We start from the raw sequence: 18183 nt of genomic DNA, 5'->3' as shown, positions 1-18183 counted from the left end.
CACAGCATGTCACTGTCAGATAATGTCATGAATCCCCAGGGTTCTGCCACTAACATTTTTTTTCTTTCCCACTCCCAGGTCTGGAGAGGGTTCATTCAATCCTCTTATTTATCAGCTTTTGATCACTCTTAAAAGGTTTCACTTCCCATTAGCTTCTCTAAGGCTATCCCTGATATACATTCTTTTTTAGGATTATTTCAGGAGTGTTTGGTTGAAGAGAAATCACAGATTCCATTTTTACCAAAATAAAGAGAAGAGTAAACAAAGAAAACCCAGAGCTAGGTGATGGGGGTTAAATGTCAGCTCTCTTATTTACTCAATGTGTAATCTCCAGCAAATTGTCTACACAGTCTGTGCCTCAGTTTCCCTACTTATAAAAATCGGACCAACGACTATACCTACCTCCTAGGATTGTTGTAGGAGTTAAATGAGTTCATACACATAAAGCACCTAGAACTGCTCTGGCAATATTTAGACCTTTATAAATGTTAACCTGTATTACTGTTTTCCTCTTTGGTTAAGAACTGCTTAAAAGTAGGAATAGACTGCACATTCCACTAATCCCTTGGTCACTCTTCCACACCAAACTTCCACCCTAGAATAGCATCAGGAAGGGAGGCTGGCATGAAATGTGTAGCTGACCTCTAGGTGTTTCCTCACCTTCCTCCACCTATGACAGGAGCCAGTCTGAACTGGCCCAGCCTTGATGCAATCCAGCCTGTGCCATTTCCTCTGCATTCTCTATCCTTCATTAATCTCTAGCCAGTGGGAGCTGCTGGTGTCATGGCCACCACTCTTATTTGTTGCCTCACATTCCAGCTTTATTTGCTAAGGAAAAATACTCAGAATCACTGGCTAAGTGAAGAGGAAACTTTGGGGCTAGGAAAAAATCTTCCCTAAGCCTGACAGGAGCAAAATTCCCTTGTACATTATATCCTTAGAAGGTTCCTCAAAAGTTTAACTTTTTTTTCAGCCAATTGAACTTCCTTAACCTGATTTCCTAGAAAAGCCAGATATTCAGAGAAGTTGTAGGGCACTGATGATCTAACAAAGAGGTCAGTAAATTCTCCCACAGAGTCCCTTCTCAGGCCTGAAAAATTACCTGCCAGCATAGGAACATGTTCAAACCTGTTGGCAGGGACAGCCTCCAACTATTTGCCTTCCCTCAAACTGTTCACTGGCCTAATTGCCTTCCCACAACTAGGTCCTGAGTTGCTACAAACGCCCTGTCAAGCAGGCTGACCAGCCAGTCTATTTTCCCACAATATGGGCCCGGTGTCTGCAGGTACACACCCTTTGACCCAGAGATTCCACATACGGCAAGTGTTTCCAAGAAATAACTAGACTAGGATTCAGAGCCAACTGTACAGCATCATTCGTGGTGCCATTCTTTTATAATATCAACAATATTGAAAATAACCTAAGTGGCCATCACTAAGGGAAGGCTTAAGTAAATTATGGTATAGCCATACAATGAAATACTAATTAAGATTTACAAATAATCATGGGATCTATAATTATTGACATGAAAAGATGCCCATAATATCTTTGATGAGTGATGAAAGCAGTTCACTGAGCAGCATTCTGAGATAAGGACACTTTAAATTAAAGTTGCATTCATAGAGACATATCCAGAGAGCTATAGAGAATTATATTCACCAAAATATTAACAACAATTAACTCTAGGGTTAGGTATTTGGGTAATTTTTCTTTTTTTTTTCATTTAAAATTATTTTACAATAATACAATATGTCATTTTACAACCTGCAAAAAACAAAACAAAAACACACACACACAAAAAAAACCCCTAAACTTTTTGCATTTTAATTATGAGGGGGAAAAATAAGCTAAGGTGTTTTTTTTTACTTCTTTATTGAATTTATTGGGGTGACATTGGTTAATAACGTGACATAGCGTTCAGGTATACAATTCTATAATACATCATCTGTATATTGTGTTGTGTGTTCACCATCCCAAGTCAAGTCTCCTGCCATCACCATTTATCCCCCTATATGCTCTTTAAGCTAGGTTGGCCACACCAACCAGGTGATAGCATACAAATCATAGAATTAATATTTATTGAGCACTTACCATATACCAACAGGCCCTGTTTGAAGCACTTTCCATGTCTCAAATCATTTATACAGCAATGCTATAAGGCAGGTCTTTTATGACCCCTATGTTACAATGGAGCAGGAACCAAAAGAGAAAGTCATTAGTTCAATGACTCAGGGCTGGTGAGAGATGAAACAGAGTTTTGGACAGAGGTCTCTGATCATGCTGCTCCAAGTAAAGTTCACTGGCTCCTTATCTTTAGGGAGCTGAAAGGTCTGAGGTCTGAGGAGCCAGGGAGTGAGGGGAGCAGGATCCTGTCCTCTTCTCCCTGCTGCCCTGCTGTTCCTGAAGGCTCTTCAGCCTCCCGCTGGCCACCTGTTTACTTAAACCCTCTGAGCTTCAGTTTCCTCTTTTGTAAAACAGGGAAGCCTTCTCTGGACAACCATCTTAAAATTAATTAGTCCCCACTGTATGCCATATATGGACCTAGTAACGACTTGTCTTATGACACTTACACTTCCCCTCACCTTCATTACCAACCTCCTCTCAGGCCAAGTGACAGACCCCAGCTGCACCCAGTGGGATTGTCCTAAGAGCAGGCTGGGAGACACTGGGCATTCTCTATGCCTGCATTAACCCCTGGTACAATATTTCTGTTCATTTGCCATTCCCCACAATAGACATGAGCCCCCCAAGGCAGAGACAATGTCTTGCATCCCAGGGCCTGGAAAATAATGTTGTTCAAATAATAAACATCCCTTCTGGAATGAGTAGCTGGAAATTAAAGCCACATGGCCTTATGATTCTAGAATAATAGTTAAGGAAAGCAATGCTTGCATATCAACTTTTTTAAATTTTGTTTTCCACCTCATCTGGCAAAAAAAAAAAAAAAATCATGTAAGAATTGGCATTAAATAAAGAGGTCACTAATTTTAACATGTGTCTACATAAGAAATGTCCAAACCAATAAATAATTTTTATGAGTTTCTTTGATCCAAACTGAGAACAACTGCTGGGAAGCAAAATCTCAATGGATTGAGAAAATGCTCCAGAGAATGGCAGTTTTGGAGCTTATCTTATACACTAGAATCAAAGGAGGAGATGTAAGTAGGGTAACATGAAATCCATTGGTGGTAGATTAAGAGGAAGAAAGCAAAGCAGGGAAATCTGGAGGACTGGATAAAAAGCAAACTGCAAAGAGATGTGACTACTTTTTGTACATTGGTGGGTACAGGATAGTTAATAATTAGCATTTACAGCACATAGAGATGGTATGCTGGGAACGAGGTAGCACTGTAGTGTGTGCTCTGGCGCAGCGGGTCTGAAAATGATGATTACTCTGACATTTCAAAGATATGTTATCTTAGATGCAAAAAGACAGTAGACAGGCTCCATTAAGGAAAAAACGGACCTTTGTCAGGAAGATACTGGCTTTGGATGTGACTACCACCATCACCCATTTTAGATGGTCATTTTTATGTTCAGACCATCCTATGTGATTATTTTCAGTTTCTGGGTTTGTAAGGCTTGCCATGCAGACCTCCCCTGAGTCTGTCAGGTCTAGAAGGGGGTCCCTTTTTCATCCACACCTGTATCCTCATCACTTTGGGCAAACCTGGTACTTAGCTCACCCTACTTCTGCTTGGAAATAACTAGACTTGGGTACCTTTGTCCAACAGAGCCATAAGCATCTGAATCCTCTCTCCCCTCCCTGAAGTTCCCCAGAACACTCAGCCTCCTTCCCTGAAGCTGCTGATGTTGAGAGAGACAGGGAGAGAGCAGCTCAGTGCCAGTAAGCGAGACTTTGCATGTACTCTGCTTCACGGGGCCTCCCACCACTAGGCTCAACAAACAAGTTTTTTGTTTTGTTTTGTTTGCAGTCTACCCCAAGTTCTGTAACTTCAATGCTGACACCATTATTTCAGCATTGGGGACCCTTGACCCATCAGCCACAGTCACCCTGCATACTTTTGGGCTGAGGTGTGGGGCTTGATGCCCCATTGTCATGATAACATCCTTCTCCCCCCAGAGGAGAATGTGCCACAACCAAAGTACCCTCTGGGTGACCTGTTCTGACCCTACCTTTTATTGCTCAGCCTCATTTAACACCTAGGACAGTGAGAGACCCTTACTCTACCCTCCCACCCTCTCCACCACCTACATAAGAGCATTTCCTGCTGAATCTCAGGGAGTGTTCTTGTATTGACTAGCCCATTTACTGAGGGCTCTTGTCCTTTCTCTTTCAGAATGCCATGCTTCTATCAGCATCTAAGCTTTGTCACCAAAACAGGCAGGCTCTGTGAGGGTCTGGGATTTACCCTACTGCCAGGTAAACAGGATAGTCTGTTACTGTTTCAGGGGGGCAGGCAGGAGGCACTGTTACTCATAGGGCAGCAAGCAGCCTGAGTAGGCTCATGATGAGCATGAGATGTTTTCTATGCGCCCCAAGTTCCATGGAGGGCATGGAAGTGGGCCTAGTTGGACTAGACCAGCCGTGGGCAAACTACGGCCCGCGAAAAAAAAAAGACCGTACCCTTTTATGTAATGATGTTTACTTTGAATTTATATTAGTTCATACAAACACTCCATCCATGCTTTTGTTCCGGCCCTCCGGTCCAGTTTAAGAACCCATTGTGGCCCCTGAGTCAAAAAGTTTGCCCACCTCTGGACTAGACACTGAGGTGGATGCAACAGGTTTGTGACTTAACTGATGAATAGTGAGCTGTCAAATCGACCACTTTTATGGTGAGTGGTCAGCAAGGCTGCTTTTTGTGAAAGAGGTTACTTCATCCCTCAAGTCTGCTCACTGCAAACACAACCCTGAGAAATGGCCCAGATAAAGAGCAGTCAGGCTATATCCTTGGCCTACCCAGTAAGAAAGTGCAGGAATGCTTGTGGCTTGAGTTGACTGACTCTCTAAACATGTGTGTTGGTTAAGATGATTCGTTTTCCTTGTTGATCAGAAAATACTTTATTATTTATCTTTATTAATATTATTTATTATCTTCTGATTTCAAGGAAGAAGACAAAGAGAACATAGATCAACATGGTTGAAGGACCTTTCCAACCCTAAAGCCACTTGAATTCTCATCCTAACTGAGGAAGCTTAGAAAGAAACTCATCTACAGCCATTTTGGAAGATCAGGTTGGTCCTTGAATGTTCCACATTTAGAAGAATTAAACTTCTAGCATCATTCTTAGGGTTGAAGCTATTCTTATTTTAGAAAAAAGTATCATGAAATATAGGTACATATAAGAGAATATAGTTATAAGTTTGGAAACATAATAAAATGAACACCAATGAACCCATCAATGAATTAAATAATTACGACCTCAAAATACCCCTGAGACTATCTATGGGTTCCCTCCCACATGTTGAGTAAATGCAAACAGCTAAAGCTGGGCTGGAATTGACCTCATGTCCCAGAGCCCTGAGGACTGAGCAGGACTCTACCAACAGAAGAGATAGGCCACTGGGGTAGAAGAAAACAGTTCTTTGTAAGTTCTTCTAAGGGGACATTTTTAAAACTCCTGACTGAAACACCATACCTACTAATATCTTCAGCCTACTATGATCTTGAACTCTTTCCTCAATAAATGTCACCTCAATAAATAGAAGAAATAGAAGAAATAAAGCAAGAAAGTACAGTGTTTGCTTTATAGACAGTCTTGTGGTGACAAGGAACCCAAAATGTAGAGTAGGCAGTGAAGAGGAGGGAAAGCAGCCAACCTTGTATCTTTAGGTAGCTGGATAAGCAACTGAGAGTTGGTTTAAGAACTGGAAGTATCAGAGGACTTAACCCGGAACTGCCTTGAATAAAAGAAGTAGAATTATCAACACAAGTTCACAGACAGTGGGGCTACAAGGAAGGCTATAGTGGCCTAACTCTTGTGCTTGTATTCACAATCATCTTCTCCATCCCCATTACCTGCTCATAGCCTCCCCATGTCCCTCACCTATAATCCTTCTCCTGAAATTAATTTTTTATTGTGGTAAAATACATTTATATATATAAAATACTAATATGCAAATAGACCAAACAGCAGAACAAATGAACAACCGAACAACCAAACAACCGGTCGCTATGGCATGCTCTGTCCACCAGGGGGCGCGTGCAGAACATGGTAGGCGTTGGCAGCAGGCAGTGGAGCACAAAACATGGTGGGCGTTGGCTGTGGTGGGATGGTGGAGCAGGTGAGCGGGAGCGCCTGACCACGGTGGCGCGCCTGTCGCTATCATCCGGGTAAGCCACTGGTGGTTACTGAAAATTCTTTGCTCCCGCGCACCGCGGTCCCACCAGTGCTCGCACCTGCTGCCAGCACCAGCCCTGCTCACACCCGCTGCTGGCGTCAGAGACGCTGCTCGCACCCATTGCCGGTGCCTGACACTGGTCCTGATCACTCAGTGTCATCAGTGGGTGCGAGCGATGGCTGCCGGCTCAGATTGCCCCTGAGGGCTTCTCCCCCTCCCCCTGTTCTTGAGGGGCAATCAGGGTAGCAGGCACTGCTCACACCCACCGCTGGTGCTGGCGCCAATCGCTCCATGCCATCAGTGGATGAGAGCAGGGCCGGTGCCATCAGTATGTGGGAGTGGCAGCTGCGGGAGCGAGGCTGCCAGAGAGGGGATGGGGGGAGGCGGTCGTGGTGGGAGGGCTGGGATGGGGTCACGGAGGATGGGCCGAGACCCACCCCTGTGCCCACCACAGACTTGCGGCCCACGGTTCCTTTCAAGGTGCACAAATTCATGCACTGAGCTCCTAGTATAATATAAAATTCACCATTTTACAATGCACAACTCAGTGACATTTGGTATATTTACACTGTTGTGCAACCATCATGGCTTTTAAATTCAATAACATTATCATCACCCAGTAGGAAACTCCATACCCTTTAAGCAGTCACTTCCCCTTCTCTCTCTCCCCCCAGCCCCTGGCAACTGCTAACCTGCTTTCTGTCTCTATGGATTTGCCTATTCTGGACATTTCATATACATGGATTCATATAACATAAGGCCTTTTGTGTCTGGCTTCTTTCACATAACATAATCTTTCCAAGGTTCGTCTATATTGTAGCACGTATCAGTATTTCATTCCTATTTATGGCTAAATAACATTACATTGTATGGACATACCACCTTTTCTTTATCCATTCATTGGTTTATAGAAATTAAGGTGGTTTTTTTTTTTTTTTTTTTCACCTTTTGGCTATTGAGAATAGTGCTGCTATGGAAATTCTTGTACTTTTCTTTTTTAATACTTGCTTTTCAGTTCTTTTGAGTACATAGCTAGAAGTGGAATTGCAAGATCCTATAATAATTTTATGACCTAACTTACTGAGGAACCACTAAAATGTTTAAAATAGTGCCTACCTGCTGGTGTCTTTCTCTATCAAAGTTAAAACAGATGAATATAAGTTAATAGAACTGCATCATGAAGGACTGGGTCTAAATGCAAAGAATATAATGAGTTGCTTAATTATTAAAGAGGCTGCTAAAAATGTTCGCCAAGTCTCTTAAAGGTGGGGCAAGGTATTAGCATGTCTAGGATCACTTAGAGGAGTTAATAAAAATATTCTTAAGACTTAACTTTCTGGATATTCCCTTTGTTCAGGCATGGTGGGAAATGAAAGTAAAATAATTGATAAAGGTTGTTGGTACCATAGGCATTTATTTCTACAAAGATAAACAAATGACAAAGAAAAGTCAAGCCACCAAGTCGATCCTTGGCTCCCTAGTCCTTCCATGCTGACAGAGGGTCCAGGATGCTTTCTACACTCAGTTCTCCAGGGGGACACACTGACTTTAGGTTTGTTCACAACTTAAATGAGACCAATAAATCCTGTTATAGACTGGCAGAAAGATCTTCTTTTTCTTTTCTTCCCTCAATTGTAATTCTATTTTCATAACTCTGAGCTGGGTGAATTTTAATTCAGGTTTATTTCTTCATTGCTTGAGCAAGAGAGGTCACTTACTTATTAACTCGGTAAAGCATTTAATGGATGCCTACTCTATAGAGAGTTGTGGCTCAAAACTATTAATTAAAAAATGATCCTATAGCTCTAGCAATTCTTTCTTTTTTTCTATAAATCTTTATAATATGTGCAAATGCACACATACCCCACCTTATTCCTAAAAGAACTTCAGGTAGGCTGCTGTTTAAATCTTTAGACTTCTCATGTGTGTTTTGTTTCTACTTCATTTTCTTCCTTAAGGTCATTAAGAATGTAGGGCCGCAGGTAGAGTAGGATTTGAAAAAGAGTAGCCTCTATAAACATCCTAAATATTTAACATAAGGGGAAAATCCCAAGTGTCTTTATTCTTGAATAAATTAACTAAATGCAGAAAAATAATGAATCCACATTTTAAGAAATGTTTACTTGAAATATGGTAATTTTAGATTTTCAGAAAAGTGGCAAAACTAGTACAGAAAGTTTACATACGCCCTTATCTAGCTGATGTTAACAATTTACAATGGTCAAAACCAGAACATCAGCATCAGTATATACTATTGACTAAATTACTGATCCTTTTGAAATTTCACCAATTGTTCTCATAATGTCCGTTTTATAATCCAGGACCCAATTCAAGATCTTATATTGCACTTCATTGTTGTGTCTTATTAGTCAACTACAGCCTGTGGTGTTCCTCTTTCTTTCCCTGGCTTTTTGATAAGCACTAGTCAGTTATTAAGTTCTCTCACTTAGGGTTTTTCCCAGGTTTTCTCATGATTAGATTGAGGTTGTGATTTTGAGGATTTTTTTGGCATGTTATTCTTAAACCACAGAATGCTATTCGTTGCATCATTTCGGAGGACACCTGATGTGATATCGTATTTCTGGTTAATTTAATCTTGATCTCTTGGTTACGGTAGTGTCCACCAGGTTTCTCCACTGTAAAGTTACTCTTTTTTTTTTCTAAGTGATAAATAACTTTGGATATATACTTTGAGACTGTTAATATCTTGCTTCTCTTCAGTCTTTTGCCCACTCATTTTAGCATCCATGGGTGGGATTTACATGCAACAATTATTTCTGGGGTGTTTGCCTAATTGTGATATTATTTTTCTCCTTCATTTCATCTATATTTGTTCATTGCAGAAGCCTCATCTTCTCCATATGATTATTTATTATATTAGTTATATAAATATGGCATCATGGACATTTTTTATTTTGTAGGTTATAATGTAGTACCATCATTATTTATTTTATTGGTTAAATTGTTTTGGCTATTGGGAACTCCTTTCAGTTGGCTCTTATGTCCTTCTGATACATCCATCTTTTATTGAACACTTGCTTATTTTCTGAAGCCAGCTATTCCACATCTGTTAACCCTGCCCCAGGTCTGGAAGTAACCACTTATTCAAGGAATCTGGTTCCTTTTGTTAGAGAATGGTATTTAGAAATCGAGATCAGGGCTGTAGGTGGGCTTATTGCTATGGCCATTGTTCCTTGGTCCTCTCAGCAAGGACATGCACATATACCAACCCATGCATATGCATACACTCATACCTATTTCTACATCTGCCTGTAAGTATATAGACAGAGTGGGTCAAAAGTAGGGTTACAGTTGTTCATATGGAAAATAATACAATCTACACTAATAAAAGACAAACATGTAAATTGACCGTACCTTCACTATGCCTTAAGCCACACCCACCAGCCAATCAGAGCAACTATATGCAAATGAACCCAACCAAGATGGCGGCTGGCAGCCACGGAGCTGGAGCAAGCAGGAGGCTTGGGTTGTTCCTGGCAATGGAGGAAGCCAAGCTTCTCTCCCACCCGCCCTGGCCGGCTCTGAGGTCCTCTCAAGGCTATAAAGTTTCAATTATAGAAGCTAAATAAACCCAAGAATAAAAAAAAGAAAAAAGAAAAAAAGGAGAGGCTGGGAGCTTCCATTGCAGGGAGGGTGGGGGGGGGGGGGCTTGACCAGCCTGAAAACGGCCCTCAGCCCCTCACCCAGGCTGGCCAGGCACCCCAGCTAGAACCCCACCCTGATCCGGGACACCCTTCAGGGCAAACCAGCCGGCCCCCACCCGTGCACCAGGCCTCTATCCTATATAATAAAAGGGTAATATGCAAATTGACCCTAACAGCAGAATGACTGGGAATGACTGGTCACTATGAAACACACTGACCACCAGGGGCCAGATGGTCAATGCAGGAGCTGCCCCCTGGTGGTCAGTGCGCTGCCACAGGGGGAGCTCTGCTCAGCCACAAGCCAGGCTGACAGCTGCCAGTACAGCAGTGGTGGCGGGAGCCTCTCCCGCTTCCTCAGCAGCGCTAAGGATGTCCAACTGCAGCTTAGGCCTGCTCCCCACTGGCAAGTGGACATCCCCCGAGGGCTCCCGGGCTGCCAGAGGGAAGTCTGACTGCCAGCTTAGGCCTGATTCCCCCTGGGGAGTGGGCCTAAGCCAGCAGGTGGTCATCCCCCGAGGGGTCCCAGACTGAGAGAGGGCACAGGCCGGGCTGAGAGACCCCCACCCCTGAGTGCACAAATTTTTGTGCACCAGGCCTCTAGTTTATATAATAAAAGGCTAATATGAAAATTGACCAAAGGACCGGTCGCTATGACGCACACTGACCACAAGGGGGCAGACGCTCAATGCAGGAGCTGCCCCCTGATGGTCAGTGCACTCCCACAGGGGGAGCGCCACTCAGCCAGAAGCCCTTATCTGGGCTCACAGCTGGCGATATCCAAGGATATCCAACTGCCAGCTTAGGCCCACTCCCTCCTAGCCATTAGTCGAATATCCCCGAGGGCTCCCAGATGGGAGAGGGCACAGGCTTGGCTGAGGGACCCACCCCACCCCCTGTGCACAAATTTCATGCACCGGGCCTCTAGTAATTAATAAATAACAATATAGGAATAAATTGTGTTGGTGTACTCACAACTGTAGACCTACTTTTGCCCCACCCTGAATTCTAAACCATGAGTTTCTATTGATACCTCTGATTCTAATCCAGAATGACATTTTAGTGGAGCTTTTACCCTTCTTTATTTGCAATTCTTTCTCAGACAGTGAGAAGCTTTTTCTAGAGGCCCCCTGAATTCCTTGGCTCATGTTCCCTTCCCCCCTCTCTGAGCCAGTAGTGTGGCATCTTCATGTCTCTCCAACTCTAACTCTCTTGCCTCCATCATTCACTTATAAGGACCCTTGTGATTATATTGGGCCTGTCTTAATAATCCTGGATAATGTCCTCATCTCAAAATCCTTTAGTTAATCACATCTGCAAACTCCCTTTTTTGCCTTGTAAGGTAATATATCCACAGGTTCAGGACATAGATTTTTCTTCTCTTCTTTTCTTTTATTTTATTTTACTTATTTTATTTTTTCCCATCACAATTTACCCTCTTCAACCACCCCAACCCCCGCCCAATCACCACACTGTTTTCCGTGTCCATGAGTTCTTTCTCATTTTTCTTTTTTATTCAATCACTCCACCCACCCCAACAAACATCTTCCCACCAGAGTTGTCTGCCTGCTCTCTATCTATGAGTCTGTCTCTACTTTGCTTGTTAATTCAGTTTGTTTATTTTTTAGGATGTGAATTTTTTTTGGCAGGGCACTATTCTTTTTTTTTTTTTTTTTTTTTCAGAGAGGAAGGAAGGGAAAGAGAGAGAGAGAGATAGAAACATCAATGATGAGCCCTAACTGGTTTGGCTCAGTGGATAGAGCATCAGCCTGTGGGCTGAAGGGGCCTGGGTTTGATTCTAGTCAAGGGCACATGCTTGGGGATTTCGGGCTAAATCCCCAGTGTGGATTGGCTACATGAGGCAGCCAATCAATGATTCTCTCTCATCATTGATGTTTCTATCTCTCTCTCCCTCTCTCTTCCTCCCTGAAATCAATAAAAGTATTTTAAAAAAATAAAAGAAACATCAATGATGAAAGAGAATTGTTGATCGGCTGCCTCCTGTACATCCCCCATTAGGGACTGAGCCCACAACCCGGGCATGTGCCTGACAGGGAATCCAACCATGACCTCCAGGTTCATAGGTTGACACTCAACTATTGATTCACACGGGCCAGGTGTGGCAAGGCACCATTCTGCCTAACATGGTGCTTATTATTTCCAATATTTGCTACTATAAACAATGCTGCAATGAATAACCTTGTACTTTCACATTTTGTACTGTTGGGGATATATCTTCAGGGTAGATTTCCAGAAGTGGGATTACTGGGTCAAAGGTGGGTGTCTTGGTAGTTTTGTTAGGTATTGCCACATTTCCTTGCCTAGGATGTGACTACCACCATGACCCACTTTTAGTTAGGAATGTTTATGTTCAGACCACTTTACAGTGGGGCCTTGACTTACGAGTGTCCCGACTAACGAGTTTTTTGAGATACCAGCTGTCCTCTGCTGACTTTTTGCATTAAGTTGATAGACTAATTTGAGTTAACGAGCTCCTTAATGAGCTCGATCTCAGAACGAATTAAACTCGTAAGTCAAGGCCCCACTGTATTTGATTACTTTTGGTCTCTGAGTTTGTGCAGTCCTCCCCTGGGCTTTCAGGTTTAATATGTGCCCCCTTTTTTAGTCACACCTACCACTCAAGCAGAAGGGACCAGGAGGCCCTATTTTACTTTGCCTAATTCAAGAAATTCTAGGCATTCTATATGTATTATAAAATGTCTTAGTTCAGGTATTTTACCACCAACGTATCCCACATGTTGAAATAGCCATTATTTATCTTTGGGTTCTATCCTGCCTCTTCTCCATTTTACTCGCTTTTTTGTATGAGGATCAATGTGACCAGTGTCATCAAACCCAGGGATTCCCTAAGGTTGAACCACAAATTAGGGCATGCTATCTCAGTACCACCTGATCAGTTTCAAAAAATGCATATTTCTGGACCCCATCCATGGAGATTTTGAACGAGAACGTCAGGGGTAGTGCCCAGACATTTCTATTTTTTTTTCAAGTTCCCCAGGGGATTCTGACGTGCAGCCAGATTTGGGAACCACTGATCTGACCCCAAAACATGAGCCAGCTGTTTCCTCCTGCCCATGACTGTATGTGAGGAGATGAATCATCATTTGAGTCTACGTGAGAACTTCTGATTTCCTTTACCTGAGGTTGAGGTCAGATATCCCCTCCACACTGACCAAGCTGTGCATCTGCTTCCCCAAATCTTAAGGCCAAAGGGCATTGGTTTGGGCTTCAGAAGGTAGATTCCCCCTTTCATTTAGTCCTGGGAACATGTTGTCCTGATCAGTCCTGGTTAGGCAGTCCCTGGGTGAAACAGCTGTGTGATATTGTGATTTATAATTAGAAATATATGTTTGGCCCAGCTGGTGTGGCTCAGTGGTTGAATGTCAACCCATGAACCAGGAGGTCATAGTTCTATTCCCAGTCAGGGCACATGCCCAGGTTGTGGGCTTAATCTCTGGTCAGGGCATGCAGGAGGCAGTTGATCAATGATTCTCTCTTATCATTGATTAGAGGCCCAGTGCATGAATTTGTGCATGGGTGGAGTCCCTTGGGGTGGCTGTGGGGATCAGCCCCCAGCTCGCGCCCCCCAGGCTCACAGCCCCAGCCTCGAAGCCCCACAGCCCTGCCTGGCAACCCGCCGTGGCCTGGCACTGCCCCCTAACCTGCTCCACCATCCCCCCTGCGGGGTGATTGATCAGGGCCGGCCTCCCCCTCCCCCTCCCAGATCCCTCAGTGCCTGGGAGCTGGGCGGCGGCCCCACCCCCCTACCACTGCCACTAGTCACCATCTGCGGGGCAATCAGCAGGGCGATTGGGCCCCCACTTGCACCCACCTTAGCCTGGAGCCACCCGCTCACCTGCTCCACTATTCCACCATGGGACCACTCTCATTGGGGCCCATCAGGGCCAGCAGCGCCTCCACTGCTGCCTGCTGCCAGGAACATTTCACCAACGCTCGCCATGTTCCACACCACCCCCTGGTGGTCAGCGCACATCATAGCAAGAGGTCAAAACTCCTGGTCAAACAATTTGCCTATTAGGCTTTTATTATATAGGATGTTTCTCTTTCCCTGTCCCTTCCTTCTCTGAGATCAATAAAAATATATTTTAAAAAAGAAGAAATAGCAGTATATGTTTGCTCTTTTGTCCATTTCTGTCTCAGAGCTCTTAAAACCCTTGAAATTTCCTAAGTGTTGAGAGTTACAAAGGTGTCTTTTGTTATTTGAATGAGGTAACAATGGGACACACCCAGGGTTGGGGGCTGCTTGCCAGGAGGTCCAACCATGAGCTTAGAGGGCTGGAACTTTCAGTCCCACTCCCTGACTGCCTGGCAGTGGATAGGGGCTGGAGGTTGAACCAATCACCAATTGCCAATGATTTAATCAATTATAGCTGTGAATGAAGCCTCCATAAAAAACATAAAAGGGCCGAAACCGGTTTGGCTCAGTGGATAGGGCGTCGGCCTGCGGACTGAGGGGTCCCAGGTTCGATTCCGGTCAAGGGCATGTACCTGGGCTGCGGGCACATCCCCAGTGGGAGATGTGCAGGAGGCGGCTGATCGATGTTTCTCTCCCATCGATGTTTCTAACTCTATCTCTCTCCCTTCCTCTCTGTAAAAAATCAATAAAATATATTTAAAAAAAAAAAAACACGTAAAAGGAAAGGGTTCAGAGAGCTTCCAGGTTGGGGGAGCAGTGCACTTCCATGTGCCACTGTGTTGGGCCTAAACTCTGTTGTTTGGGAAGTGCCTTTGTTTGGGATATTAATATTGCCCCATGTATCTTTTCATCTGGCTAGTTATTCATATCCTTTATTATCCTTGGTAATAAGTCAGTAATCTAGTGAGGAAATGTTTTTGTTTTAGTTCTGTGAGCTGCTCTAGCAAGTTAATCAAACCCAAGGTTGGGGTCGTGGGAACCTTCAGTCTATAGCTGATCAGCCAGAAGCACAGATCATATCTGAACTTCTGATTGGCATCTGAATTGGAGGGCATCTTATGGAATCTGATCTATTTCCAGAAAGATAGTGCCAGAATTGAGTTGAATTGTGAGACACACAGTTAGTGTCCAAAAATTGCTTCATCGGTGGTATGGGAAAAACCCACACTACACACAGACACTGGAACTGGGTTCAGAATTTTAAAAAGGCTGTGGGGATCCTTTGATCCCAGGTTGCTGGGACCACACCAGGTTTGCCTTATAGCCAGCCCAGACCTCTGGGTCCAGCAGAGATGAGCCAAGATCAGGAAAAGAAGAGACTTTGGGAAGAATGTAGATTATTTAGTTCCTTAGGTCTGCCTTGTTATTCTTCCCTCAACTACCTGCAAAATGAGGTCAGGCCTGGCTCAGCATGCAGCAGTTGGTGAATCTTGGGCACTTAAGCTCTTGTGTGTTTTAGAATTGTCTGAAGGAACAGAGACCCACTTGAGAAAAAAGCATAATTGCACATAGGTATCTAGCCAAATCTGAGGCTAAGACCACAACCCAGACTGCAGAAGGGACTGGAACAAAGAGCAGGATGGTAGTCAGAGCTGCCTCTCTTTCTTGTCTGCTTCTGTCTCCAGTTACTATCTTAAGAACTTCTCGGCTACATGGCAAACATACGCTCCGCCTTCCCACATGCACATCAGCTCCCACAGTTACATTCTGCACTTTCTCCCACATGAGGTAACTGACTCACTATCTCTTAGGCCCACTTCAAATGCCCAGGGAAAAGAATCTGATAAGCATGGGCATAGGAAGTAAAGTGATATAGCACAGATATGGCCACTAGACACCAATTTTATGATCTGGATAAGTTTCTAGAGAAGAGGTGGGTCCCTGTGCCCTAACAAGACACAAAGGTATTGTTTACCTTGGCTGGGATGCAGGGACAGGTGCCTGATCTTCTGCTCTAAACCAGAAGAGGTGCTGCAATGGCAGAAACCCTTCTGAGAATCTGAACTATAATTCCAGGCCTCAGCCCCCATCAGAGGCATCTGCCTTCTCCCCATGACCTCTTTCAATCAGAGCACCCGTCCCCTTTCTGAGAGAAGTTTCCCTGCCTTCTCTCTTTGTCCAAAAGGGCACCCAGGGGAGCCAGATTTTTTTTTGATCTGTGTGACCCAACTCCCACAACTGCTCAGTGGGCCAAAGAACAGTGGATTTAGATATGGGCTTCGGGAGGCTGTCAGCCAATCAGATGCTCACAACAGAAGCAGTTAGGCCTGCCCTGAAGGGTTATGAAGTTCCTAGACTCGTGATAGGAAATGTGGTGTTGAGGCAGCAGAAACTCTGAGAAAGCAAAATCAACAAGGAAGAGAAAAGAGGTTCTGACTAGAGGGAAAGAATGAGGAAGTCAGCAGTGCGAGGAGGACAGATGAGAGATGCAGAGAGAAGTAGAGACAAACAGGGGGAGAGACAACGCCATGAGCTGGTGCTGGTGTGGTCTTGCTTCTGACCGTCGGGGGCCCCACCCATCCTTATGTCACCAATTTGATTGAGCAAACTGAGTCCATTAAAATGTTTTACTTTTCCAATAACTGTTGTCAAGAATATTGTTAACCCTCCCAGCCTGCCAGGTAGAGAATGACCTTCATCATTATCTCAGTTCAGCTTCGTAATGCGCAGGTCACATGTTATGGCAGTCCAGTCCCATGTTTCCTAATAGCTTTTTGAGACATACTTCACATACCATACAGTCCACCCATTTAAAGCGTGGACTTTCAGTGGTTTCGGAGCTCCAGTGGCGCAATCGGTTAGCGCGCGGTACTTATAAAGTGTACCCTTCAGTGGTTTTTAGTATATGCACAGAATTGTGCAACAATCACAACAATCACTTTAAAAACATTTTCATACCGAAATGAACCCCCATTCACTTTGTCAGTCACCCCTCTACCTCCCCCATTCCTCCACTCCCAGGCAACCACTAATTATTTTCTGCCTCTGTGGATTTGTCTGTTATGGACATGTCATATAAATGGAATTATATAATATGTGGTCTTTGTGACTGGCTTCTTTCACTGAACATGGTGTTTTCAAGGTTCACCCACGTTGTAGCATGTATTAGTTGGTCATTCCTTTTTAAGGCTGAATTATATTCCACTCTATGGATGTGCCCAAATTTATTGGTCCATTCATCACTTGCTGGACAGTTGAACTCTACTTTTTGGCTATTGTGAATAATGCTGCTGTAACAATTCATGTACAGGTTTCTGTGTGCACAGATATTTCTATTTCTCCTGGATCTATACCTCAGAGTAGAATGCTGGATCATACAGTGACTTTATGTTTGTCATTTTGGAGAACTGCCAGAGTTCCATCCCACTTGAAATTCCAATCATATGTCCTCTTCAGATCCCCTGCTCTCTTCCCAGAACAGGCTAACCTTCCAGCTCTGCCCTCGAGTGGGGAGGGACATGTCCCCAGGCTCTGTCTGGTTCAGTCTGAAGTCGGTGGCTTGTTAAGGACCCAGGACTGTGCCTCTGATTTCACTTCCTTCTGCTTCGTCTGAAGTCACAGAAACTGTTGGGGTCTTCAGTGGTCACTGAGAGCTCAGCGACCTGGGATGAAGACTGCCCCTATTTCCTTCATCTTTGAAAACAACCCTACAGCTCTTCCTGCCCCGCAGGTATGGGGTACTCCAGTGAACTTCCCCCTTCAGAAACTTCAGGCAAGAAGCAGATGTTGATCTTTATGTAGGAACACCCTACAACTTCAAGGATGTGTGTCCAGCATCCTATTCTCCCTAAGAATGAGAGGGGAAGAGGACAGGATACCTTCCCTCTAGGCCTCAGAACCTCCTCCTCGTCGCTAGTCCCTCCCTTTTATTTTTCATTGTTAAAGGCCAGTGAACCAGTTCAACCTCTCCAATCCCCACCTCTTCTCTACTCTCATTTCCTGACCCAATCCTATACCTGGGAGACTCACCTGAGGAATTAGGCCTTACTGAAATTTGACTTCAGTAACCTTTTTCTCAACACAGAGCTATCTCTGCAGTTATTTTTTCCTGTTCAGGAAATGCTGGAGTAGGAAAAAGACCTAATCAGTAACTTATATCAACCCATTAAACTGACAGTAAGACGCCCTTTTATCTGAATTCCTTTCAGGAAATGAGCCAAACCTAAGCCTTTTTTCTTCTAAAAACAAGCAACCATCTCAGTTGCTCTGGTCAGAATATCTACCCACACCTTCCTTCCCTCACTGTGAGGCCAGGC

At 44.0% G+C, this 18183-nt stretch overlaps 1 protein-coding gene across 1 annotated transcript in view; it reads left to right on the top strand.

The window, feature by feature from the left end:
- CD274 (CD274 molecule) overlaps positions 1-5662 on the top strand; it is a 31492-nt gene extending 25830 nt beyond the window's left edge. Inside the window, exon 8 of the mRNA XM_081103420.1 lies at positions 5074-5662. The gene's annotated coding sequence lies outside the window, so the exon portion shown is untranslated. The remainder of the gene's footprint in view (positions 1-5073) is intronic.
- The last annotated feature ends 12521 nt before the right edge of the window (positions 5663-18183 follow it).

Source organism: Myotis nattereri, assembly GCF_964212035.1.
Source record: "Myotis nattereri genome assembly, chromosome: 12".
NCBI classification, from domain to species: domain Eukaryota; kingdom Metazoa; phylum Chordata; class Mammalia; order Chiroptera; family Vespertilionidae; genus Myotis; species Myotis nattereri.
Note: the sequence above shows the minus strand (reverse complement) of the source record. Positions and strands in the feature narration are given on the sequence as shown.